At 47.2% G+C, this 26,556-nt stretch overlaps 1 long non-coding RNA gene across 1 annotated transcript; it reads right to left on the bottom strand.

Moving 5' to 3' along the window:
* Positions 1-3,330: 3,330 nt before the first annotated feature.
* On the bottom strand, positions 3,331-8,745 carry LOC123049890 (uncharacterized). Its single transcript, XR_006423675.1, has 4 exons — positions 8,325-8,745; positions 7,952-8,053; positions 7,540-7,615; positions 3,331-4,132 (listed from the first exon to the last, which is right to left on the bottom strand). It is a non-coding gene; the product is annotated as an uncharacterized lncRNA (long non-coding RNA).
* Positions 8,746-26,556: the final 17,811 nt, after the last annotated feature.

The following is a 26,556-nucleotide window of genomic DNA, read 5'->3' as shown; positions in this document are numbered from 1 at the left end:
ACTGTGAAGCTTGCCACGATACGTTTGCCGATGTGGTTCCACCATAACAACCTGCGATCATTTAGCAGTTGGTCAATGCATGGGAACTGTAGTTTGTACAACATGGCACATGTAGTGGTTCAACCATGGCACACAAATTTGTTCACACTTGTTATCCACAGTTGTTTAGACATTGCAATAACATTTCATTAGACATGGCAACTGCAATTGATTTGCCATGGCAACTGCAGTTGTCCAGGCATGGCAACTGCAGCTGTCCAGACACAGCAAATGTAGTTGTCCAGACACGGCAACTACGTTTTGTCAAGTCACCACGTAAACACCAATGTCACCTATGTTCCTTCTCCTGATTCACTGTCCACAAAATCATTTCATACGACTCACCTGTGTACAACGTTGATGGCAGGTACATGGTTGCCGCCTGTTGCCACGTGCTGCATGAAGGTCCAGCGTTTTTCCATATAACTCGTAAGTATTTGCCATCCTTGCAAGTTTAATTTCATGGCCACACCAGTATGTTTCTTTTTCGTATGCGTTACCTTGATTTGCCACATTGGTTACTTGAAGTTGGTCGCCCGTACATCTGTCAGCGTTAGTGCCCTGTCCCTGAACTTGCCATGGTATCCCCGTGTGTGTGGTTGGGTCATAAGAACCTGCGAAAAATGACATTGTAGGACATAAGTAGAATGCCATTTTCCTCGTCACAAACATGGCAACTGCCCCTTTTTTTGATCATGCATCGTACCGATGCTCACGTACTGCTCTAGTAGTGGCAGCAACGGCCTTGCGGAAATGAGTTGATTGTACTCTGCTGCATCCCAAGGGGGCGTTTCCGGCCTTTGAGAAAACCAAGGACCAGTGCCGTCTTCATGATTCATTTTTCCGCTTTTTTCTACCACTGTGTTTTCAATCACTGCACGAACAAGAACGTATGAATATCCGAAAATGCACACTTTCTATTTTGCACATACAAGAAAACACGGCAATCTTATCACATTTTCTTGCATAGACAACCAATACATCATGGCAAGTAGGTCATGCACATTCATTCTCTTTTCTAAAATCTGGATGCCAACTATCATTTTGAACAGATGGCAACAACCAAGATAATATGATGGCAAGTAACAACATAACATGGTGGCAGCTAACGGCAAAGATAGGTGGCAATTAACGTCAGATATAGGTGGCAACTAATTTTTTCCGTCCGTACGCACCACCCAAATTCCTCCTTTCTTCCCCTAATTTTAGTAAATCCTACACATTCTTCTGGAGCAACTATTTGCAACAACCCGACCCAGAAGCTTAGTTCAACTCTAGGATACAATATGGCAGATCTGGCGTATGTTGGTGGGCAAAGGGGAATACACACAGATCTGTGTTGTGTTTGCCATGACAGCGTGGATCTAGTCGCCATCTTCGTAGGCAATCTGGAATTTCAATTTTCTAGACAGAAGAAGGACGAAACATGAGGAGATCGGAGATCGACCTGTTAGCTCGTCGCCGCGGGGGAGGGGGGTGGGGGTGGCGGTGGGGGTAGGGATGCGCTAGGGATCTGCTCTGGTTGCCATGGCAACTAGAGAAGGAAGACGATGGAGGTAGGGGATCGAGAGGTAGGAGACGACGGCGGCAGGTCGGAGTGGGGTTCGAAGGCAGGCCGGGACGACGGGCGCGTTAGATCGTGCGGGCAGCGGTCGATTGCCCGGACGTGTGGGCGATTGTGCCACACACCGAACGTGCGGGCTGTGGCTGCCTGCACCCGGACGCCATCGTGCGGACGGGGTCGTCTCCGTGCCACACAGGGCGTGCGGCACAACCCCACTAGATGCCACACATGTGGCAGTTATCGTCGTCCTTTATCTATTCCCGAAATCGTGGCCAGCAACTTGACACGAGACCACTCAGACAGAAAAAAGAAAAGAGTTAAATATATCACAGGTGCCTTAACTTGTCCGTTGCAGTCAGTTTAGTGCCTAAACTTGTAAAATACACAAAAATGATGCTATAGCTTGTCGCACGGTGCATATACGGTGCCTCCGCCCGTATGCCACCGTATGTGCTGTCCACGTGGAGTGACAGCTGGTGGTTGACCCAGACGTCAGAGGGTGTGAGCGATGCATGTGCTGGGTGAAATGCATACGAGTTTTTCTGCGCAAAAAATCCCCTAAGATTTAATTAAAGTCGCAAATGAGCCCTTGCTCTGTATATGCCAATAACAGGAAAAAAATAAACTACATCTTTGAATTGGTTTCAGCCCTGGGACATCCAGGTTAAATAGCTAGTACTTTGTGTACAGTTGTTAGCTAGAAAGTCTATATATCGCTCTGCAATTTCTATTCTGTTTTTTAAGTTGCTGTTTGGTTTTTATGATATACAATATTGTAATATTAAAATACAATAATTATCAATATGTGATTATTTTCTATTTAAATTTTTATTCTTTTTCTATTATTTGCAGTTCAAAGATTTAACCATGAACTTTGTCTAAAATTTATGTTGATTAAACAGTTCAACATATATTATAAAATATTACAAATTTGTTTTGCATCTTCACTCAGTACCACAAGCACGCAGAATTATTTTGTATCTTCATTGTATTTTTAGAATACATAATTATTAAAAATCAACAACGTTGTATTTTGAAAATTGTTCAACATGCATTAAAAATCATTGTGTAGAAACAATAAATTCTATAAATGTGTTAACACATGTTAAACGTGTTTGTAGAAATGTAAGAATAATTATACACTAAAAATTTTAATATATATTGAACATTTTATGAAATAGATGTTGTAAATTTTTTGAATGCATGACAGACATTTTTTACAAACACATTTATAATTTCTTAATACACGCGAGAATTTTCCAAAAATATGATGATTTTTTTAAAACTTTTTTAAGTTGATGACAGGTAATATGTTGAATAGTTCTTTTTTTCAAACGTGAGACTTTCTTAATATTTTTTTCAATTTCCCACGAATCAATTTTTTATTTTTTATTTCTCTTTATTATGTCACCCAGTTTCTTGGTAAGTAGAAGCGTATTAGGATATTGCACAGTCAACTATTATAGGCGTAGTGATTAGCACATGTGTGTAGGCTGTGCGCCCTCGTACCAAGTTCGAATCCTGTCGGGTGCTCTTTTTTTGTTATTACTATTTTATCCATGCGAGTTTTCTAACGTATTTAAATAAAATGTCAGGAGCTTTTGTGAAAATTATATAAAGTATCAGGAGTTTTCTGTAAAACAATGCAATTTGACGTATTTAAATAAAATATCGGGAGTTTTTGTGAAAATTATATCAAGTACAAAGAGTTTTCTGTAAAACAACCAGCACACTCCTCTCACACCCATTGACATGTGGGCTGATGCCATGTTGGCACTGTGGGCAGTGCATATGCCCAAATACGGAAGGAGGCACCGTATTTGAACGCTCGAACAAGTTGCGGCACCAGTTTCGTGTATTTTACAAGTTTAGGCATTAAAGTGACCGCACTGGACAAGTTGAGGTACCCGTGATGTATTTGGCACTCAAAGCAGCAGCCGAAACAGCAGATCGGGCTACTGTTCGGTGAGAATTTACAGGTCTGGAGCGGAACGGTTCAGACGGGATTCACCCAAGAACAGTTGCAAAACGGAGCCTGAGCGGTCATGTCCGTCCGTTCTGAGTTGTGACGCACATGCCCGATTCCTCCGCTGCTGCGTCGTCAGACCCGCGAAAGCGGTGCGCCACTGTGCTGCCTGATCGGCCAACAGAGCCGGACGCGAAATTCCGCGAAACCTCGCGCGATCTTTGACAGGTGCTCCGACTGCCCTGTGTAGTCCTCGAGAATACAGTGATGAAAAAAGCGAAAGTGATGGGTGGACTTCCTGCGATGGATCAACTCGTTGGCTTGGCCGGGTGAAGCGGACCATGGCTAAATCAGTGCACGCGACTGAATCAGCAGATGGTCGTTTGTTGCTCCTGCCAGGTGGTTGGGTACTGGCGAGCTACGAGCAGAGTTTCCACAATGCTGCCGTGGCTTGTACTTCGCCGGGTTGATCTTCCGACTCCGCGTCCGTTGAAACGGCAATGCCTTTGACACCTGGAGAGCTCTTTCAGCGACAAGACAATGAAGTAGGCGAAAGTGCCGTTCTGCTCCAAGCACAAATGCACTCGTCATGAACAGTAAAACCCGAAAATAGTACAAGAGAAATCCTCAATTTTTAGCAAAATAAACATTAAGCTTACTTAACTTTAGATCATTATTATGTATGCAAAAAAATAACAATGATTAGAAGAAAATCATATTTACTAGAGAGAGCCCACCGGCTATAATTTTAGGGTCATAGAAAATTTAGGCCCATAAGCGAGGGTGTGCGTTCGCATGGGCCGGGCCATTAACGGTGACAGCCGATTTTGTCTTCTTATTTTCGGTTTTCTATTTTTCGGCTGTGTTTCTTTATCTTAATATATATGTTTCTTATGGCGGCTGCTACAAATCAGCCGGTTGGTATGTGTGAAACTTAAGCCGCCTTCCGAACCGTCTGATCATTGTGATCTGGACACGACATGGCCGTCAGATTTAGTCAATGTGAGCTCGCTGGATGTAACTGCTCCTGCTTCGTCCCGCAACGCTAGGATGCGTGAGCACGGAGGTGGCCCTCCTCGGTCCTTGCAGCACAGCCGCTGCCACGCTAAACATGCTGAACACTTCATTGTAGCGCCGCCGATCTAACTTGAGCGCCCGCTCCATTGCAACGCCGCCGGCAGCAGTGCCGCCGTGCTCGACTTGTCACGCCGCCGCCGCCGCGCCCGCTCCATTGCAGCGCCACCGGCAACCGTGCCCCCACTCCATCGCAGCGCCGCCCACAGCCGCGCCAGCTCCATCGCAGCACCGCCTTGTCGCGTCGCCGCAGCAATGCCCGCTCCATTGCAACGCCGCCGTACTCAACTTGTCGCGCCATCGACAGCATCACCTGCTCCATTGCAGCGTTTCCGACTTCGTATGCAGCGCGGTGAACTGCCTCGCAGCACAATCGCCGCCGCCACACACGGTGGCCTTCGCAGCTCTCCTGGACCAACGACACGCAACACCGTCGTCGTGGTGTTGCTCTGCAGCTGGACGAGGAGGCTCGCAACACCGTGGCCCCCGACGCTTCACCGGTCGTCGTGGTGGTCTCGCTGCAACGGATCACAACATAGCCCCCTCCCCCATCTGAAGCGGCGGACGTCGGTCTGCGGTGGTGCCCATGTGCGGGTGATGGAGATGAGGCAAGGGCGACGACTAGCAAGAAAAAAGAATGAATCAGAGCAGCAGGGAGTGGCGCGCGTGTGAAATCTGGTGTGCATCCGTGAGAATTGGCTATGGAGAGGAGAGGACGGGGGCGAGTGGAGTTAGCGAGAAGGAAGGAGAAGATGTGGTCCTGGTGAATCGGGTGGGATAAGGCTGGAGATTGAGCGGTGGGCTGCTGGCCCACGGGGACACGTGTCGCTCAACAGAGGAGATTTACGACGCGAGAAAATCAGCCGGTTGAAACTAAACGTTTTCCATGTTTCGCCTGTTTCTTAGGTTTTTGGATGGTCATTTTGAGGTAATATCAGTGACAGTCATATAACTTGCATCTATTATTCAGTTTGGTGCTAAAAGTTGTAAAATACGTCATTGCGGTCACATAACTTGCCTATGGGTGCATATACGGTCACTTCTTTCGTTCTTTCGTATCCAGCCATATCTTGTGGTCACGTGTTGTGTCAGCATGAATACGGCCCACATGTCAGTGGTTGTGAGTGGTGAGGCGTTGGGTGAGCCATGCATTATCTTTCTTCTGAAAAAAATCCTTGATTTTTATTTAATTTCGCACATGTAGGCACATAGTATCTTTCAAGAACGAGGAATAAAAAAATAGGGGACTAGAATGGACGTCCTGCAAACTAAGAGATAACTGCACTAACCACTCGAGTACTCGACCAAGAATAAATTCATATAAAACTTACAAATAAAATTTTCTTCAATACAATGTTCGCTCATCCCAACAAAGGAATAAACGAAAACTAAAAACATGTTCTTGTATTCCCCGCAGGAATAAAATGATGTAAGAAAACAACTTATATTTTGTTGTTTGTGACATTTCAAAAATGTTCATACGTTGTAAAAAGAGTATGTGATATTTAAAAAATCAATCATTTAAAAATATATTTTTGTAACTAAAAAAGTAAGTTACATTTCAGAAATATTCACGCATTTCAAAATTTTATTCATGCGGGGAATAGAAATGCACGTGTGTATGTTGTTATTAATCTTGTTCTATTTAAGAAAACTACGCGGGTAATAGAAATTTATGCACATTATCACGGGGAGAGTGGGATCATTCTGTTTTAGTGAACATTTTTTTAAATATAAGATTATTCAAATTTTAAAATTCTTTTGGACAAATCAGCTGAACTATATATTTTTATCTAGATTTTCAAATATAAAATTATTTGAATTCGAAAAAACCTCACTAATTTGCCTGAAAGAAATTAACGCACATTTATTCTGCACTATATCTTCTTTTTTTCTAGATTTTTAAATTTGCAATTATTCGAATTCAGAAAAAATAGTTCATTTGTCCGAAAAATTTGCGTACAAGCGTTCTGACCTATATTTTCCTTTATCTAGATTTAAAAACTTAAAATTATTTGAATTCGATAACAATTTCCATTGATTTGTCCAAAAAAATACGTGCATTCATTCTGCACTAGATTTTTGAAGTTAAAATTATTCGAATTTAAACAAAAATTTAGTTGATTTGTCTAAAAAAATATGTACATTCATTCTGCACTGTATTTCTTTTATCTATGTTTTTAAAATTTAATATTATTTGAGTTCAAACAAAAATTTAGCTATTTTCTTACATAGAAAAGAAGAAAGAAGAATACAGAAGATAAATTGTGTATATCTCTTTAATTGCACATGCGGCGAGCTAGCCAGGAGGTCATAGGTTTGAACCGGGGCTATCCCTGTTTTGCACAGCTTTTCCCGTTTTAATTTCTACTTTCTTCGTACTGTCCATATTATATGCAGCTAACTGTGCGTACTAATCACCAAAATCAGGTTGGTCGAGTAGTTCGAAGCCCAGCATGTACCAGCGTTTTCAATTTCATTTGAGAAATGTCTGTGTAAATAAAATGCAAGGGTTCAGAAAAAGTTTGGTTTTAATTTTATTTGAGAATTTTCTGCATAAATAAATGAAATGCAAGGGTTCAAAAAAAAACACTGGCAATGGCCCCCCAGAACGTTGGCACGCCATGTGTGTGTGTGGGATACGGCCGAATACGATAGAAAGCAGGGGCGGACCCAGGATGAAAACTGAGAGGGGGCAAAGATGTGTAGTATATTTTTTTATGGGAAGATTGTAGATACTAATGGTTAGACCATTTACACAAACTAGCCACACAACTACACAAGCATATATATAGGGATTAGTAAGTAATAAGCAAAATCATGTATTTCCTTATAGTATAATTTCATCATACACATAATTATGACAACTTTATTGCAAGAGTAAAAGTAAACTAACCATTTAAGACACAATGACTTGACAAGTGGCAATTTGTTGTTCGCAACCTTCTTGAATAAAATTTCTAGCCAGCAACCTGTAAGAAAAAAAAGTACATGTTAAGGGAGAATGTAAACATTACGATAAATTAATTTAAACCCATCACTTCCTCCTGTTCATCGCATAACATTTTTTTCATGGAAGCGTTTTACTATCACTTCATCGTAGATGATATCCAAGATTGCTCTTCCACAAAGCAAATGTTACGTAAAGCATTATTCAGAAACTTCATAGCGAGAAGAATCTCTCAACAGATGGATGAGGTTTTTCCAATATTCCTAGGTTTAAACTTAGATGCATGAGGCTCATAAGGTTCCCATGTAAAGTACATTGTCCTGATGTTGATTGAGATCAAAACATGTAATTCTCTTACTTTTAGATGGATCCCAAGGAAGCTTGTTCAGATCAATTAACCGAAGCATGTTGCGAGTTGTAGATTTTACAACAAACATAGGAAAACCCTCCTTTAGCTCCCCTGCCAATGTCAAAAGGTTGAGACATTAAATAAAATATCATACATGAAGGCAGATAGTACCTAGTACCTACAGATTTATTCCTCTCTCACATACCCAAACTTATTTTGTACAAATTATTCCGTGCAGCTACAATCAGTTTACCTAGTTATCAATTGGTATATTGTACACAAGGTTGATATTTGAAATAAAACTCGCCCAATTCCTAACTCAGAAATAGAGAAGGAACAACAATTTGGAAATTAGAACTGAAACTAGAAAAGATGAACTTACCCTAGGGTTTATCTCGATTGATCAGTAACACGCAGAAGAGCATCACAGATAAAATTGAGAGGGCCATAGATCAGGAAACCGGCTGGGCGTCCGTTGTGCACAACGCAGATCGAAGGCGTTTGCCGAAGACCGGAGATGAACTGGCGAGGGCGCGTCGCGTTTTGCTTGGCCGCCAGGCGGCAATTGCGCCTAGGACTCAGGTCTCCGTCCGTCCGTGCTCTGTGCAAATACGATTATATGGCACAGGCCAATGACTTCTCGTATGTGAAAGGCCATGTGCCTGGGTGGGCTCGGTTGTCAATAATATATGGCCTTTGCAAAGTTTAACCAGGAAAAAGAAATAAGTGGGGGCAAAGATGACTGGCTGAGAGGGGGCAAAGTTGTATACTAGAGGCCTTGTATAAGACAGCCCAAAAATCGAGTGGGGGCATCTGCCCCCACAGCTCTGTACATGCGTCCACCCCTGATAGAAAGCACCGTCATTTATATGAATGAGAGGACAAGTTAGGTGACCAGAAACATGTATTTTACAAGTTTATGCACCAAACTGAACGTCCCATGCAAGTTTTATGACTCCCGGTGTATTTACCTCTTTATTTTACTTCATCTATTGACTCCAACAAAATGAGGATACGAAACCGTCCCATTTCACTAGAATGAAACTCGCTCGATTCAGTTGGGATCTTCAACTAAATGCCCTTAATCCCCACGGTCAAGGTAACAGGGATCAAGAACTTGCAGATGGAACAATGTGGAGCCAAACAGTCTGTCAATTACTCCCTCCATTTCTAAATATACGCCTTTCTGGATATTTCAATATGGATTACATGCGGATGTATATAGACGTATTTTAGAGTGTAGATTCATTTATTTTACTCCGTCTGTAGTTTATATTGAAATCTCTAAAAATGCTTATATTTAGGAACGGATGGAGTAGACATTAGATTGATGCAAAAGTTCATCGACCTTTATCAGACTAGTGAGTGGGCGGCAACTTGACACCAGACTGCTCAAAGAAGATGAAAAACAAAGCAACAGCTGCAACAGTGGATCAGCCGATCACAGCAGCATGCGCGAGAAGTTGAAACGGTACAGTTCAGACTTCAGAGGAGATCCGCGAAAGAACTGTTAGAAAACAGATCCCGAACGGTCATGTCCGTTCGTTCAGAGTCCGATTCCTCTGCTGTGTCGTCAGACTCCCAAGAACGGTGCTATTGCCACTGTGCTGCTTGATTGATCGGCCAACAGAGTGGACGCGAAATGTCGAGAAACCTTGTGAGAGGTCTTGACAGGTGCTGCACGCTGCCTGCCCTGTGCAGTCCTCGAGAATGCCCTGAAGAAAAAGAGAAAGTGAAGGGTGGACTTTGGCGATGTACCAACTCGTTGGCTCGGCTGGATGCAGTGAACGATGATGAACTGTCCGTTGGTCGAACTGTAGATGGATGTTGCCATGTTACCAGTTCAGTGCACGCATCTAAAATCAGAGTTGAAACATGTCCATGACATCGTCGTCGTTGTTTCTGCCAGGTGGGTGAGTACTGACGAGTGACGGGCAGAGTTTTCCACATGCTGCCGGGAGTCGTATGCTTGTCGCAGGTTGATCTCTTCAACACCGCGTGCGTTGAAACGGCAATGCCTTTGACATCCGCGGAGCGCGCTCTCTTCAACGATAAACTAGAGGTCATTTCATCTAGAAGCAGGGGAATTCATTGATCATTTATATTCGAAAATAATGAAAAGTCCACGGCGAGCCGGTAACTATACCTATATATGTATGCAGTCTGGCACAAGAAACAGTAAAGAAACTTTTAGGCCGGCTTTCTTCCTTACCATGTCAGAGTTGGCCAACCTGATACTCCTCATTAGGTTGAAACGGCACGTGCCGGCCATGTTCGGCATACCAAATCAACTAGAATAGCATGCAGCTCAGCTTGAACCTGTACATGCCAACGACTCCATCCAGAAATGTTTCTTTAGGCGAACCGGCCAAAATTGTCAACCTGGAGTTAGGCCCCACTTGCCATACATAAACTGACATAGCACATCATGCAACAAGACTCCACTGTGCAGATTCAACTCTCTCTTAACAGCCACGTGAAACACCCTCTTTCAGACCCTCTGGGTGACCCGGTAAGATTCACCCCCCCCCCCCCCCCCCCCTCTCAGAAATGGCAGATTGTGAACCACAGAACGGTACCACGCGCCAGCCCGCACACAGGACCGTCGACCACAGACGTGTCCGTGTAGGCTCGCACACAGAAAGAATCCTGGCGTGCCGTGCGTACATGCGCACCACACGTTCACACAACAAGTGGGGACGAGCGAACGAACGCATCAAAAGTCAAACGGGATCCGATCCCAGCCCAGCACCGCGCGCGCACCCTACCCTGTGGTTGCCGATACGGGCCATGCCTTTCCATGCGCCCACGCGCGGCTCGTGGCCATGGCGACGTCAAAGCCCGAGCCGATCGGGAGGCGCCGCGGCCGGCTCGCCACAGGATCCCGAATCGAATTGACCGATTTTTTGGCGCAGCAACGGACGGAGAAACCAAATCTCTGGCCGATTCACTGCTGCACGGACGGGCGGTTGGCTGCGCCGGGAAAGGGACGGACGGCCCGGATGGATTTGTCTGCTCGGGGCCTCGTTCTGGTCGCGGTTGGGAGCTGGCCAGTAGTAGACGCGAATAATGACGCAGCTGCACCGATTAATTAGCGGAATTAAAGCCCGACGCACGATTAGGTTTGACCTGTCGATCTTGACAAGCCCGCCATGATTGCTGGCATTTAAGCGAGGAGGTGGGGTCAACTCGTGCAGGTCGATCTTTATCTGCCGCCTTGATGCTCGTGAGGTCTTAATCTTGGTATTTTCTTGAACAGAATACTCCAGCAAAGCCGGGGTGAAACGTGTGGCAAAGGGTCTCTACTGTAGAGTTGACATTGGACATTTCATTACAACTGGGTCTGCACTGTAGGGCTTATCTGTACCTGTAGAGTTGACATTTCATACAAGTGGAGCCTTAGTTTACGGTGTGTGGATACCAGAGAACCAACAAGTAGTTGGTTGGTGTCTCGTTAATGCAAATTATCCTATCGGTGTAAGCTGACGTTTTTTTGTATGGACAAAAAGTCGTATGAATGCAAAGCTAAGGATTTCTTTTTCTTCTACTTTATGTGGCTTAGTGAAGTTTAAAGTTGTTGAACATAATATGTAGGTCTACACGCATGTATATGGTTAGGATAATCTCCTACCGGCCCCGCCTCTAGTTTCCTTGTATAGATGAGGTTGAGGGCTCCCTTTGTACATATATACGTCCGTTGTGCACCCGATCAATATCGAGAGTTGCATTGCCTTTCAACATGGTATCACTTTCCTTCCCGATCCTAACCCTAGCTTCCGCCTAGCCTAGCCGCGCCGCCGCCGCAGCTCCCTGCTGCAGCCGCCGCCGCCGCCCTCCTCCTGTGCCGCCGTGATAATCCCCAAGTGCAGGGAATCATAGTAGCAATTTCCAAAGCTGGAAGTGATAAGTATGGAGTGTCGAACCCACAAGGAGCTAAAGGTAAGATCAATATTCTCTCAAGTCCTATCTGCCACTGATACGACTCTACGTACACCGAACGGTTGCTTCCAACTAGAAACGAGAAATAAAACTACGTTGTGGGTATGAAGATGATAACTTTGCATGATATCGAAGAGCTAAAACATAAAAGTAGGTGCTGTTATCATAAAGTTAGAATATATTACTAAATATTATAAATAGCGTGTGTGGAATAATGATGGATCGGTGTGCGGAATTATCCTAGGCAATTGTTAACAAGACCGGTAGTCGTCATTGCAATTTCATATGAGGGAGAGGCATAAGCTAACATACTTTCTCTTCTTGGATCATATGCACTTATGATTGGAACTCTAGCAAGCATCCGCAACTACTAAAGATCATTAAGGTAAAACCCAACCATAGCATTAACATATCAAGTCCCCTTTATCCCATACGCAACAACCCCCTTACTCGGGTTTATGCTTCTGTCACTCAAGCAACCCACTAAGCGAATCATGAACGTATTGCAACACCCTACAGCAGGAATCCCTCACGCTTGCGCGACACGGAGGGCACCATAGGACAGCACCAAAATAAAACATACAACTCGTACCAATCTAGATCATCAATCAACCCAAAGACAAAAGATATCTACTCAAAACATCATAGGATGGCAACACATCATTGGATCATAATATGTGGCATAAAGCACCATGTTCAAGTAGGGATTACAGCGGGGTGAGGGAGAGTGGACCGCGTAAAAGAGATGAGGATGGTGATGATGGTGGTGATGTTGATGAAGACGATCACCGCGACGATGATTCCCCTCTCGATGGCACTCCGGTGCCACCAAGAGAGAGGAGGAGAGGTTCTCCCCCTTGTGCTTCCTCCTCCATGGGCTCCCCCCTGGATGGGGAAAGGTTCTCCCTCTGGTCCTTGGCCTTCATGGCGATGATGGCCTCTCCGGAATACTCCTTCATGGCCACCGGTGATGATGGCCCCCTTCGGCAGGGTGCCGGAGAGGGCCTAGATTGATTTCTCGTGGCTACAGAGGCTTGCGACGGCGGAAATTCCGATCTAGGTTTTTTCTGAAAGTTTGGGTATATATGAGAGGTGTTAGCGTCGAGAACAAGTTAGGGGGGTCACCGGGCTGTCCACGAGGCAGGGAGGCGCGCCCAGGGGGGTGGGCGCACCCCCCACCCTCGTGGGCAGCCCGGGACTCTTCTGGCCCAACTCTTTGACTCCGTGGCCTTCTTCTGGTCAAAAAATAAGCTTCGTCAAGTTTCAGGTCAACTGGACTCCGTTTGGTTTTCCTTTTCTGCGATATTCTAAAACAAGGAAAAAAACAGAAACTGGCACTGGGCTCTAGGTTAATAGGTTAGTCCCAAAAATCATATAAAATAGCATATAAAACATCCAAGGTCGATAATATAATAGCATGAATACTTCATAAATTATAGATACGTTGGAGACGTATCACGCCGCCGCGCGCCTCTTCCTTCCCTCCTCCCTTCTCACCCGATCCCCATCCCCTCCTCCTGATCGCCCCCTCCTCCCGAACGCCACAACCACCCGAGCACTGTCCCGATCGCCACACCCGCGCCGCCGCTCCTCTCTGCGTCGCGCCAAACCCTCCCTCCTCCACCGATGGCCTCCCCACACTCCTCCATCTCCATCCTATCAAATCCCTTCGACAGTCCCGCTCCTCCTCCGGTGGAACTCATCCGTGATCTCGACATCTTCGCTCGCATGCCCAGCGTTTTGCACTCCACCAACTCCACCTACTACGCATGGAAAACTTATTTCTCCCTCGTGTTTCGCGAGTACCACCTCATCGATCACGTTGACGGCTCCGTCGACACCGACCTCAGGTTCGTGAATGACGAATGGATGACCATCGACACCACCATCACCCATTGGCTGTACCAAACCATATCCAAGGACCTCTTCCACACCATCGTGTGCGACGAGGATGATGCGCAGACCGTGTGGGCAAACCTGAACGGGCTCTTCACCGACAACGCCCTCCAGCGCCGCGTGTTTCTTCAGCAGGAATTTTTTGGCTGCCATCAACATGACTCGTCTATCGATGATTATTGTATGCGCCTTAAGAAACTTGCTGACGAGCCTCGCGATCTTGGGGAAAAGGTCTCCGACGAGCTCCTCCTTAGCACGCTCACCGCCGGTCTGAGCGAAGAGTTCAGCAACGCGGCCTCCAACCTCACTTTTCTTCCGGACCCGGCCTTTCCTAGGGTTGTGGCCTATCTTCGCTTGGAGGAGAGGAGGATGAAGATGGTGAAGTCCCGGGCCACGCACACGGCGCTCACCGTGGGAATCTCCCGCGCCGCCACCCCTACGGCCCTGCAGCCGCCGCGGTTCCCCAACCCGGCGGCCTCCTACTTCGCTCCACCACCCCCGCCGCCGGCCGCGGGCTACCCAACCAGCCGCCGCCCGCCGGCTATGATCGCCGCGGCAAGAAGCAACAGCAGCAGAATGGTGCCGGGGGCGCCACGCCCGCAGCAACAGCAGCCGCCGCGCCGAACCCCTAGACAGGGGTGGTCCAAGCATACACGATGCCCGTGCCGCGGGCCCCCATCCCGGCTGGCATCCTTGGCGCCCGCCCCGGCGCCCATCAGGCCATTTTCACTGCGCCGGGTGGCTACCCGCCCGCGTATGCCGGTGGGTACCCCGGTGCCGCGCCCTCCTACCCCACTGGGCCTCCGGCCGCGGCCGCTGCCCTCCCGCCAGCACCTTGGGATCCGGCCCTCCTCGCGGCGCTTCACTCCGCTCCAACACCCAACACATACACCAGAGGCGGCAACTGGTATATGGACACCGGGGCCACCGCTCACATGACTTCCAACCCCGGTAACCTCACCTCCGCATATCCAGTTCATACCAAATGTCGTATCACTGTTGGCGATGGATCCTCCCTTCCCACTACTCATGTCGGTCATGGTTCTTTTCCGTCCAACTCCATGCCTTTACATCTGTCTAACGTCTTAGTTTCACCTGACTTAATCAAAAATCTTGTTTTCGTTCGTTCTTTTACACGTGAAAATCTTGTTACTGTTGAATTTGACGAAGTCGGTTTTTCTGTCAAGGACGCCCGTACCCGGATTGTACTCCACCGATGTGACAGCCCGGACCAGCTCTACCCGGTCCACTCCACCGCCGCCACCACCACCACTCCGGTCGCCCTCTCCGTCACTGTGGACCTCTGGCATGCTCGACTGGGACATCCGAACTCCGCCACCCTCCGTCATATTCTTAGGAATTTTTCATTCACGTGTAATAAAACCAATGATCATACTTGTCATGCTTGTCGCCTGGGCAAGCACGTCCGCCTTCCGTTTAGTGCGTCCTCATCGGTGGCGTCGTATCCTTTTGAGTTGATTCATAGTGATTTATGGACATCTCCTGTTGCCAGTAATACGGGCTTTTTATACTATCTTGTCATTCTTGATGATTTTTTGCATTATGTGTGGACCTTCCCGTTGCGGAGAAAATCCGATGCACTCTCCGTTCTCACCACCTTTTACTCCTATGTCGCTACGCAGTTTGGGCGTCCCATTCATGCATTTCAGACTGACAACGGGAAGGAGTTCGACAACATCGGGGTACGCACCCTCCTTGCCACACATGGCACGATTCTTCGTCTCACCTGCTCGTATACCTCCCAACAGAATGGTCGCGCTGAACGGAGTCTCCGCGCCCTCAATGATTGTGTGCATACCCTTCTCTTCCACGCTAATGTCCCGCCTCGGTTTTGGGCGGACGCCCTAGCTACCGCCTCTTGATACGTCTCCAATGTATCTATAATTTTTTATTGTTCCATGCTATATTATATTCTGTTTTGGATGTTAATGGGCTTTATTATACACTTTTATATTATTTTTGGGACTAACCTATTAAACGGAGGCCCAGCCCAAAATTGCTGTTTTTTTGCCTATTTCAGTGTTTCGCAGAAAAAGAATATCAAACGGAGTCCAAACGGAATGAAATCTTCGGGAACGTGATTTCTGGAACAAACGTGATCCAGAGGACTTGGGGTCCACGTCAAGAAATCAACCAGGAGAGCACTCCCTCCACCCTCGTGGGGCCCATGTTGCTCCACCGACGTACTTCTTCCTCCTATATATACCTACGTACCCCCAAACTATCAGATACGGAGCCAAAAACCTAATTCCACCGCCGCAACCTTCTGTACCCGTGAGATCCCATCTTGGGGCCTTTTCTGGCACTCCGCCAGAGGGGGAATTGATCACGGAGGGCTTCTACATCAACACCATAGCCTCTCCGATGATGTGTGAGTAGTTTACCTCAGACCTTCGGGTCCATAGTTATTAGCTAGATGGCTTCTTCTCTCTCTTTGGATCTCAATACAAAGTTCTCCACGATTCTTGTGGAGATCTACTCGATGTAATCTTCTTTTGCGGTGTGTTTGTTGAGACCGATGAATTGTGGGTTTATGATCAAGTTTATCTATGAACAATATTTGAATCTCCTCTGAATTCTTTTATGTATGATTGGTTATCTTTGCAAGTCTCTTCGAATTATCAGTTTGGTTTGGCCTACTAGATTGATCTTTCTTGCAATGGGAGAAGTGCTTAGCTTTGGGTTCAATCTTGCGGTGTCCTTTCCCAGTAACAGCAGGGGCAGCAAGGCACGTATTGTATTGTTGCCATCGAGGATAACAAGATGGGGTTTATATCATATTGCATGAGTTTATTCCTCTACATCATGTCCTCTTGTTTAAAGCGTTACTCTGTTCTTATGAACTTAATACTCTAGATGCATGCTGGATAGCGGTCGATGTGTGGATTAATAGTAGTAGATGCAGGCAGGAGTCGGTCTACTTGTCGCGGACGTGATGCCTATATACATGATCATACCTAGATATTCTCATAACTATGCTCAATTCTATCAATTGCTCAACAGTAATTTGTTCACCCACCGTAATACTTATGCTCTTGAGAGAAGCCACTAGTGAAACCTATGGCCCCCGGGTCTATTTTCCATCATATTAATCTTCCAACACTTAGTTATTTCTTTTGCCTTTTATTTTACTTTGCATTTTTTATTTATCTTTATCATAAAAATACCAAAATATTATCTTATCATATCTATCAGATCTCACTCTCGTAAGTGACCGTTGAGGGATTGACAACCCCTTTATCGTGTTGGTTGCGAGGTTCTTATTTGTTTGTGTAGGTGCAAGGGACTCGTGCGTGATCTCCTACTAGATTGATACCTTGGTTCTCAAAAACTGAGGGAAATACTTACGCTACTTTACTGCATCACCCTTTCCTCTTCAAGGGAAAACCAACGCAGTGCTCAAGAGGTAGCACCTCTCTCCTTCTCAACATCCGCCCGTGTCGTGCTCATGGGAATTTTGCACCGCACCATCTTCTCTTCGGTACCGCCCCCTCATATGGTGATCTTCGTGTTTTTGGGTGTCTCTGTTATCCTAGCTTCGCCTCCACCACCCCTCACAAACTCACACCTCGTTCTGTGGCATGCATCTTTCTCGGATACCCACCAAACACCAAAGGCTACCGTTGTTACGATCTGGTTTCCCACCGAGTTTTTACTTCACGGCACATTTACTTCGACAAGAGGACTTTTCCTTTTCACCAGGTAACGCCGACGGACGACTCGTCATCATAACCCGCGCCCGCCGGCACTGCTCATGGTGGCCGCTCCCGCGCGCTCGGGCCCCTCCCGGCTTCGGGGCTCCTGCCGCGCCTGGGCCCCCTCCCGGCTTCGGTGCTCCTACCGCGCCTGGGCGCCCGACCCCGAGGGTCAGCTCTCGTCGGGGGCCTCCTCCTCATCCCGCTCCGCGGCATCGGACCCGACGCCTTCGCCTGCCGCGCCAGGCTCCTCGGCCAGTCTGACCGCTTCGTCACCGGCAGTCACGGCGCCTCCTACTCGCGTTGAGTCTACAGCCCCGTCAGTGAGCGCAGCCCATGCGCCTGACCCCGGCTCCTCGACGGGCTCTTCTCCAGCTTCGCCCTCGGTTGATCCCCCGTCGCCGCCTACGCCTACACCGCCGGCCCCGCCGGCACCGCCGGCCCGCATGGTCACACGTGCTCGCGCTGGTATCCAGCGCCCCAGCATGCGCTACTCAGCGGACAATTACCTCCTCGCTGCCTCGACGTCCGCGCCCTCACCTCTCCCGTCGTCAGCTCGAGCCGCGCTTCGCAACCCGCATTGGCTCGCTGCGATGTAGGAGGAGTTCGACACGCTGTTGCGTAATCGCACCTGGCAGCTCATCCCGCGGCCACCCCATGCCAACGTCATCACTGGCAAGTGGGTCTTCAGCCATAAGACTCGTCCTGACGGGTACCTCCAACGTTACAAGGCTCGTTGGGTGGTGTGCGGGTTTCGTCAGCGCGCTGGAGTCGACTTCACCGACACTTTTGCTCCGGTTGTCAAACCGGGCACGATCCGCGTGGTCCTTCAGCTTGCGGTATCTCGCGCATGGCCGGTGCATCAGATGGATGTGTCGAATGCGTTCCTGCATGGCCATCTCTCGGAGCAGGTCTTTTGTCAGCAGCCCAACTGGCTTCGTCGATGCGGCTCATCCTGATCATGTGTGCTTGCTCTCCCGCTCCTTGTACGGGTTGAAGCAGGCACCTCGAGCCTGGTACCAGTGCATCGCCGCCTTCCTGCAACAGCTTGGGTTTCGAGCTACTCATTCCGACGCCTCGTTGTTTGTCTACCACCAGGGCCAGGCGACTGCTTATCTGCTCCTCTATGTCGACGACATCATCCTGACGGCTTCCTCGACCGAGCTTCTTCGACAGCTTATTGCTCGCCTCAGCGCCGAGTTCGCCATTAAGGACCTCGGTCCGTTCCACTACTTCCTAGGGATTGAGGTGGTGCGACGCGCCGATGGGTTCTTCCTTCATCAGCAGCAGTACGCCTAGGACCTCCTCGAGCGGGCAGGCATGCTTAATTGCAAACCTGTCCCCACGCCTATCGACACGAAGGCCAAGGTCTCTGCGCTCGACGGCTCACCCACGCCAGATGCGGCGTTTTATCGCTCCATCGCCGGCGCCCTTCAGTACCTGACGCTCACTCGGTCGGACCTACAGTATGTTGTCCAGTAGGCGTGCCTTCACATGCACGCTCCTCGCGACACTCACTGGAACCTGGTGAAGTGGATTCTTCGGTAGATCCGCGGCACCACGGCTCTGGGTCTTACATTGACGGTCTCGTCCTCGACCGACCTTGTTGCCTATAGTGATGCCGATTGGGCTGGCTGTCCGGACACACGGCGCTCCACTTCAGGCTACAGTGTCTACCTCGGCCCCTCGCTCATATCGTGGTCGTCTAAACGACAACCCACGGTACCTCGCTCGAGCGCCGAGGCTGGGTATCGTGCTGTGGCCAATGCCGTCGCCGAGTGCTCGTGGATCAGGCAGCTTCTCCAGGAGTTGCTCCTTGATGTTTCGACGACCACCATTGTCTACTGTGACAATGTCTCAGCGGTCTACCTCTCCGTCAACCCCGTTCATCATCGTCGCATGAAGCACATTGACCTCGACATTCACTTCGTGCGTGAGCAGGTGGCTCTTGGACATCCGCGTTCTTCACGTTCCTACCGCTCAGCAGTTTGCCGATGTCATGACCAAGGGGTTACCGACGCCTACATTTGAGGAGTTCCGGTCTAGTCTATGTGTCACTGGTGACGTATCGACTGCGGGGGCGGTGTTGAACATAATATGTAGGCCTACACGCATGTATATGGTTAGGATAATCTCCTACCAGCCCCGCCTCTAATTTCCTTGTATAGATGAGGCTGAGGGCTCCCCTTGTATATATATACGTGCGTTGTGCACCCGATCAATATTGAGAGTTGCATTGCCTTCCAACAAAAGTTGTACAAAAAAGTAGGATGAAGAGAGTAAATGACTAGTACAAATAAGTTTATATTTATGCACGTGTGCCGTGAGGTAGGCCGATGTTCCTGAGGATATCGAGGACCAGGTAGTCGGAACAACGAAGTCGGTACTCGTCATGTTCAACTCAGCAATGTGGTTGATCTACGACATCCCTACCATCACCGAGATACCGAATCTTCCAGCGATGACACTCGATGTTGGTGTCCTCGTCGTGTTATACGACATGTACACCTTCATCTGAAACGCCGCTAGCCGTCGGCACATCCCAGTTCTCGCTCTGCTCGCCATGGTCATCGTGACCATCACCGTGTTCAGGCTCTTCTTGGGGATGTCAGAGCATCTACAATCGGACTTGGCAAATCCGGCTCCTCAAACGTCCGCGGACACGACCAGGCCCGTTCGCGGGCATTGACCGGTCACATCTCATAGTTGTGTGCTATGCATCCGAGTACCTCATATTTCATCCCCTAGATCCATACAAACCATGCAAAAAAAATCATACGCAAGGTTGTCAGAATTATACGTTTCGACGACTTTATGATTGAAAGTAAGCCCTCTGATTCTATGATTTTAGTTCATGGAATCTACGTTTCTACGATCCTAATAGTTAAGATTCTTTGATTTGCGATCCTACCATTGTAGCTTTGATCCGATTCAAAATCATGATTCTGACAACCTTGATCCTACATACTACGCACATCACGGTAGGCTAACTACGTTTCGTCATCGAAGATGTCCACGACGTCGGTGCCGAGCACCGGGTAGATTGGTGCGTACGAGAGCGTGCTGCTCATCCATATACACGCACATCGTGTCGACATCCGCGGCGTGCTCCGCCTCCTATTTCGACCGGAGGGAATCGAGGATCGCCTGCTGCTCCGCCTGCAGATCCGCGTCCCCAGTGTCCTCCACATCGTTCTCTTGCTCCACGTCCTCCCCGCCCTCCTCCTCCTCCAAGTCCTCCTCTAGATCCACCGCGTTCGGAGGTAGCCCCACGGTGATCCGGGCTTCGCGCCTTGCCCGGATCTGCTCAAGGAGTTGCAACCAGCGCTCCGGCATTAGATATGGGTGCTCCTTACCCGGCGGTGTGGGGGCATGGCTACTACTGGTGGCGGACGGCTAGTGGAAAGTGGTGGTGACGACAGACAGGAGGGGAAAATGTGGCAGTTAGGGTTTCGGTGCCGGCGGTCGGCTTAAATAGCTGGGCTAGGGCACTACGCGGTCCACCGGAGTGGCGTCATCGGTCCGACGGAGGAGACGAGCTTCGGACCGCCAGGTTTCAGTGTTTCCTGTGGAACCCGGCCGTATGTCTGACGTGGCCGATGCGCCTGGACCTCCCCATATCCGTCCCATAATTGGGTGCATATGAGGGGTGTCGGTCAACCCGGCCGTTTAAGGCGCCCGTCTGGGTCGGATTTTTTTGACCGGCCACTGACCGGGGCGTCCGCCCGGGCGTATAGGGGGGGGGAGGGGGTTGAGGTGTCCGGTTGTAGATGCTCTCGGTGTCCCGACATGAGTGGCCGCATATGTTCATGGACAACTTGGCGGCGATTCTGGGCACCACGATATACTTGAATCATCGGTTGACCATGTAAAGGTTACATCATCGTGCAAACCCCCTGCCCATGTCATCGTGCTACCCCATGTTCCTGTTGTCGAGCAACAAGGGTGTGGAGGAGACATTGGTGACGATGAAGCACTAGATAGTCTTAGGCTCTTAAGCCGAGGGCAAAGTAGAAGAACCAGCGGGCGGCGGCGTTGATAGAGAAGTAGCATTGTTGGTGACGAAGAATATGAAGCAACTTGACAGGGCTCCGTTGAAGTGTCTATTTTGTTAATTATTAACTGCATTATTTGTAACACTTAATTCTACAAATTTCCATGCACTACATAGCGATTATATTTATCCCATGACTATTTGTTCTCTTTAAAGGAAACTATTCGAAGGGCTAAAGCATTGTTTCTCCGGCAGAACCTGTCGAGTTTTTCAATGAATGGTGGCAACTCTAATGACCGAAACATTGGTTTCTTCAGAAAAAACTATTTTAAAAACCAACGGAAAAATTAATGGATCTCTTTATCACACCCCATGCATGAATTGATCTATATTTATTATACTAAACTTTTTTACTTGCCACTAGGAATATTCTTTCTATATATTTTTCATTACATTTTACATAACATTTTTAAGTTTAATTTGTCGAACGAACATAACTATGCATATATGTTAAGTTACATGTGTATCATTCAGTTCTAGTACTAATTGTTGAAAATACATTATCTTGACCAAAACGATATCTATGTTTTGTTGGTTTTTATATTTGTAGATATTGTTTGAGATAATATTTTGTCAAGATAAAATTAACTGTAAATCTAAGAAAATAAAATTATGGAACTACTCAACATACATCCATTAGTGTGTTTACCTTTATGATATTTGTTCGTAGTTTCTTAAATATCCACAGAACTTGATAAAGCACTTTATAGTGTATGGACAAAATAAATAATACGCTAGATGATTCTAGAGTGTAATAGTATCAAGTTTAGGTAACTAAATCATGAATTCAAAAGTGTGTGTGGTCTCACCAAATAGTATGTTCAAACCATAGTTCTGAGCATCACACGTGTCTGTGAGATGCCATCAAAAATTGTAAATCATCAATCATTTGAGCAAGATATGCCATAAATAGCTGACGTGCGGGCCCAAGAGAGGAATAACTGGTACACACCGAACAACAATGGGACCCACAACACACCTATGGAGCTTGGGTAATTTAAGGATTTATGGAAAATAATAGTTATTGAAGTCCAACACGCTAGTATTACCGTGTGATTGTTCGAGAGTTGTCCATGCGAAGGGAAGGTGAGTTGGCTGAGCACCCCTAGAGGTTTACAATGCCAGAGTGCCTTGTAAGTCGACTGGTTAGTAAGCCAATGAGGGGAAGACGATGAAATAAATGCCATGTCAGATGGGGGTGGGAGGGATAGAAAGGGGCCGAAGTGTGCGTTGGGGGTGGGGGTGTGGGGGAGGAAAGGGAGGCACTTACTAACGGACAGGTTAGTATATACTACGACTTCGCTAGATTGATTCTTAGTTGATAGGTGTCCACACACGAGAAAGTGTGTGTCCTCCAATGGTGTAGATCTCTGCGGTCGTCGAAGGGAAGAAGATTAGCCAAGGCAATCTTCATCGATGGACACATAGGCCTAGTTAGTACAGTGACCACATGCCCAATTGTACTTCCACTATAATAGATCTTGTACCTTAAAAAAATGAAGAGATCGCGTTCGTAAGTGGATTCCGTACTAGATTGTCCGTGAGTGTAGCAATTTCGGCATACCAGTGGCGGACGTGTAGTTTCTCGCCACTATACCGAAAGAAATATGCTCTAGAGGCAATAATAAAGTTGTTATTTATATTTTCTTATATCATGATAAATGTTTATTATTCATGCTAGAATTATATTAACCGGAAACTTAGTACATGTGTGAATACATAGACAAACAGAGTGTCCCTAGTATGCCTCTACTAGACTAGCTCGTTAATCAAAGATGGTTAAGTTTCCTAGCCATTGACATGTGTTGTCATTTGTTGAACGGGATCACATTATTAGCGAATGATGTGATGGACAAGACCCATCCATTAGCGTAGCATTATGATTGTTAAGTTTTATTGCTATTGCTTTCTTCATGACTTATACATGTTCCTCTGACTATGACATTATGCAACTCTCGAATACCGGAGGAACACCTTGTGTGCTATCAAACGTCACAACGTAACTGTGTGATTATAAAGATGCTCTACAGGTGTCTCCGAAGGTGTTTGTTGGGTTGGCATAGATCGAGATTAGGATTTGTCACTCCGTGTATCGGAGAGGTATCTCTGGGCCCTCTCGGTAATGCACATCACTATAAGCCTTGCAAGCAATGTGACTAATGAGTTAGTTGCGGGATGATGCATTACGGAACGAGTAAAGATACTTGCCGGTAACGAGATTAAACTAGGTATGAGGATACCGACGATCGAATCCCGGGCAAGTAACATACCGATGACAAAGGGAACAACGTATGTTGTTATGCGGTTTGACCGATAAAGATCTTCATAGAATATGTAGGAGCCAATATGAGCATCCAGGTTCCGCTATTGGTTATTGACCGGAGAGGTGTCTCGGTCATGTCCACATAGTTCTCAAACCCGTAGGGTCCGCACGCTTGACGTTCGATGACGATTTGTATTATGAGTTATGTGATTCGATGACCAAAATTTGTTTGGAGTCCCGGATGAGATCACAGACATGACGAGGAGTCTCGAAATGGTCAAGAGGTAAAGATTCATATATTGGAAGGCTATATTCGGACACCGAAAATGTTCCGAGTGATACCGGGTCAGCGGAAGGGGTTCCGGGCAACCCCGGCAAAGATATGGGCTTTATGGGCCAAGTAAGGGAACACACCAGCCACAAGGGGCTGTTGCGCCCCCTATAGGGCCAGCCACGTGGGGAGAAAGGAAAAGAAGAGGAGGAAAAGAAGAGGAGGAAGTAAGGATACCTACTAATAAAAGAAATAGGTATCCTTAGTCCGTCATGCTATTTTATAGAAAATCCCTGATGTTTCTGACATTAAACCCGCAGTACATATCAAATGTTTTTTAGAACACTCGTATCTTCTAAACCGTAACTCCAAATTTAAAATGTTATATATGAAATTTGATTAGAAAATTATGTAGAATCTGAATATGATGTTTTTTTACCTGTTAACCAATTAAAAAAAATACTATCTAGGGTGCAATCTGAACCGATAGTGCATTATCCATCTTTCTTTCATATCGATACTGATCCGGATTGTGGATGAACATCTCAGCAAAATCAGGATTGAAGACAAAATTGAAGATCATTTGCCTGTTTCTTTGTACGTATTAAATCTACATGCAAACCACGTTTAAATAGAAGACATGTGGAATCTTGAACTTGTGCTTTTATAGGTAAAGACCATCTTTGTTTGGGTGGTAGCTACAAATACTCAGATTATAGATTTTTTTTGTAAATTAAGAGTGTGTGATATTCTTTACTTCCGTTGCAACGCACGGGCCCTTTTGCTAGTCATTGCCTATGAATCTGCGGTGACATGGTTGAATATCTTCCCGCAAAAAAAAAGACATGGTTGAATATCGCTGCATCTTCCTGTAAAAGTCCTGGACGCCATGCTTCAAAACGAGCAAGGCGACACGCAGGGTGACCCCAACGCGGCCCCACTCGCAACTGTCAAACGCGCCGCATCGGACGGATCATCTCGCCTCGCTCCTCGATCAGGCGGCCAAAGTCGCCCCGGCTCCATGCCATTGCATTACCAAAAGCGGGAGCCCGCCTCGTATACTTGCCTTCATAACCACGTCTACCTTTTCTTTAAGCCACTACTAGGCCAAGTGCTCCTCCCTCCGATGACTTTTGCTCGCTTGACCTATTTTAGCTAGCTGGCGCCTCTCTTCCTCTTCTACCACCAGGACCGGCCTCTAGTTTTATTCTTTCTAGAAAGAGGAACTTGCTTTCTCAAGACAAAGTGGTGGTAAACTCGATCGGGAGCGTCCTCAAAACTTGCTCGGTAGTAGTCGGTGACACGCCTGCTTTATTTGTTTTGAAATGATGGCACGCGGGAGATGCCATAGTCAAGGCTCATGGAAGTGTGCACCACGTACTACTATCGCTATGCGATCTGGATGTGAGTCGTTGAGAACAATGCTGCCGGCCGGTTTGACAAAACGTGCCATCTTTTTGGGGTGAGAAATCGAAGCATTCGTGCTTGGGACAAAAGAGTGCTTCATACTAGCTCTGAATCTAAAACTAAAGCAGCTCCCCTCCCCACATTGTTGTTAAAGAAAAAAAGATAGCCATATGTTCTTTCTTCCGTTATCACAACTCCTCCCGAAGAAAAGTCTAGGATTCCTCTGCCTCCAGCCGGTCCGCCTTATCTCCGGTGGCCTAAGGGCCATGGGGGGCGTGGTGGATCTCGGCCCTTGACGGCGGGAGGACTTTGTTTTCAGTTGTTTCTTCGCGTTTTGTTGGGGTTTGTGTCCTGCTCAGGAAGACGAGAATGCGGCGGCTCCCTAAACACCGAATAACGTTCTCCCCGCCTGGCCCCCATCCCGGTGGTGTGTCTAGCATCGTCGGTGGGCGTGTGGAGGTGTGTCTCCGGCGATTCTGGCTTTGGTGGATTTGCTCGGATCTAGTTGTAGTTTGTCTACGTTCATGTATCTTCAGGTTGGATCCTTCCGATTTGCACTACTCTTCATCGCGGCGGTTACTGTTCTGCTGCGCTAGTCCTATGGGGTCTTAGCACGAAGACTTCCCGTCTGCCTGCTACAACAAGTTTTGCCTAGCTCCGACGAGGGAGGGGCGATTACAGTGGTGTGCCTTCGGCTCACTTCAGTGCTTGTAGTCGTCGCTAGATGGTCTATGGATATGGATGTAATTTTTATTATTTCTGGTATTCGTTGTACTGCCTTAATTGAAAATGAATAGATCGACATTTTCCTATGGGGTCTTAGCACGACGACTTCCCGCCTGTCTACTACAACAAGTTTTGTTCGGCTCTTACGAGGGAGGGGCGATGATGGCGGCGCGTCTTCGGCTCGCTTCAGTGTTTGTAGTCGTCGGTAAGTGGTCGATGGATCTGAATGTAATTTTTATTATTTCTTGTGTTCGTTGTACTGCCATGATTGAAAATAAATATACTGGATGTTTCTATAAAAAAAGGCAGCCATCGTAGGGCGAAGTCACGTGAGCATTCATG

The sequence above is a fragment of the Triticum aestivum genome, chromosome 2D (genome assembly GCF_018294505.1).
Source record: "Triticum aestivum cultivar Chinese Spring chromosome 2D, IWGSC CS RefSeq v2.1, whole genome shotgun sequence".
NCBI classification, from domain to species: Eukaryota; Viridiplantae; Streptophyta; class Magnoliopsida; order Poales; family Poaceae; genus Triticum; species Triticum aestivum.
The sequence above is the reverse complement of the archived record's forward strand: the minus strand, read 5'-3'. Positions and strand labels throughout refer to the sequence as shown.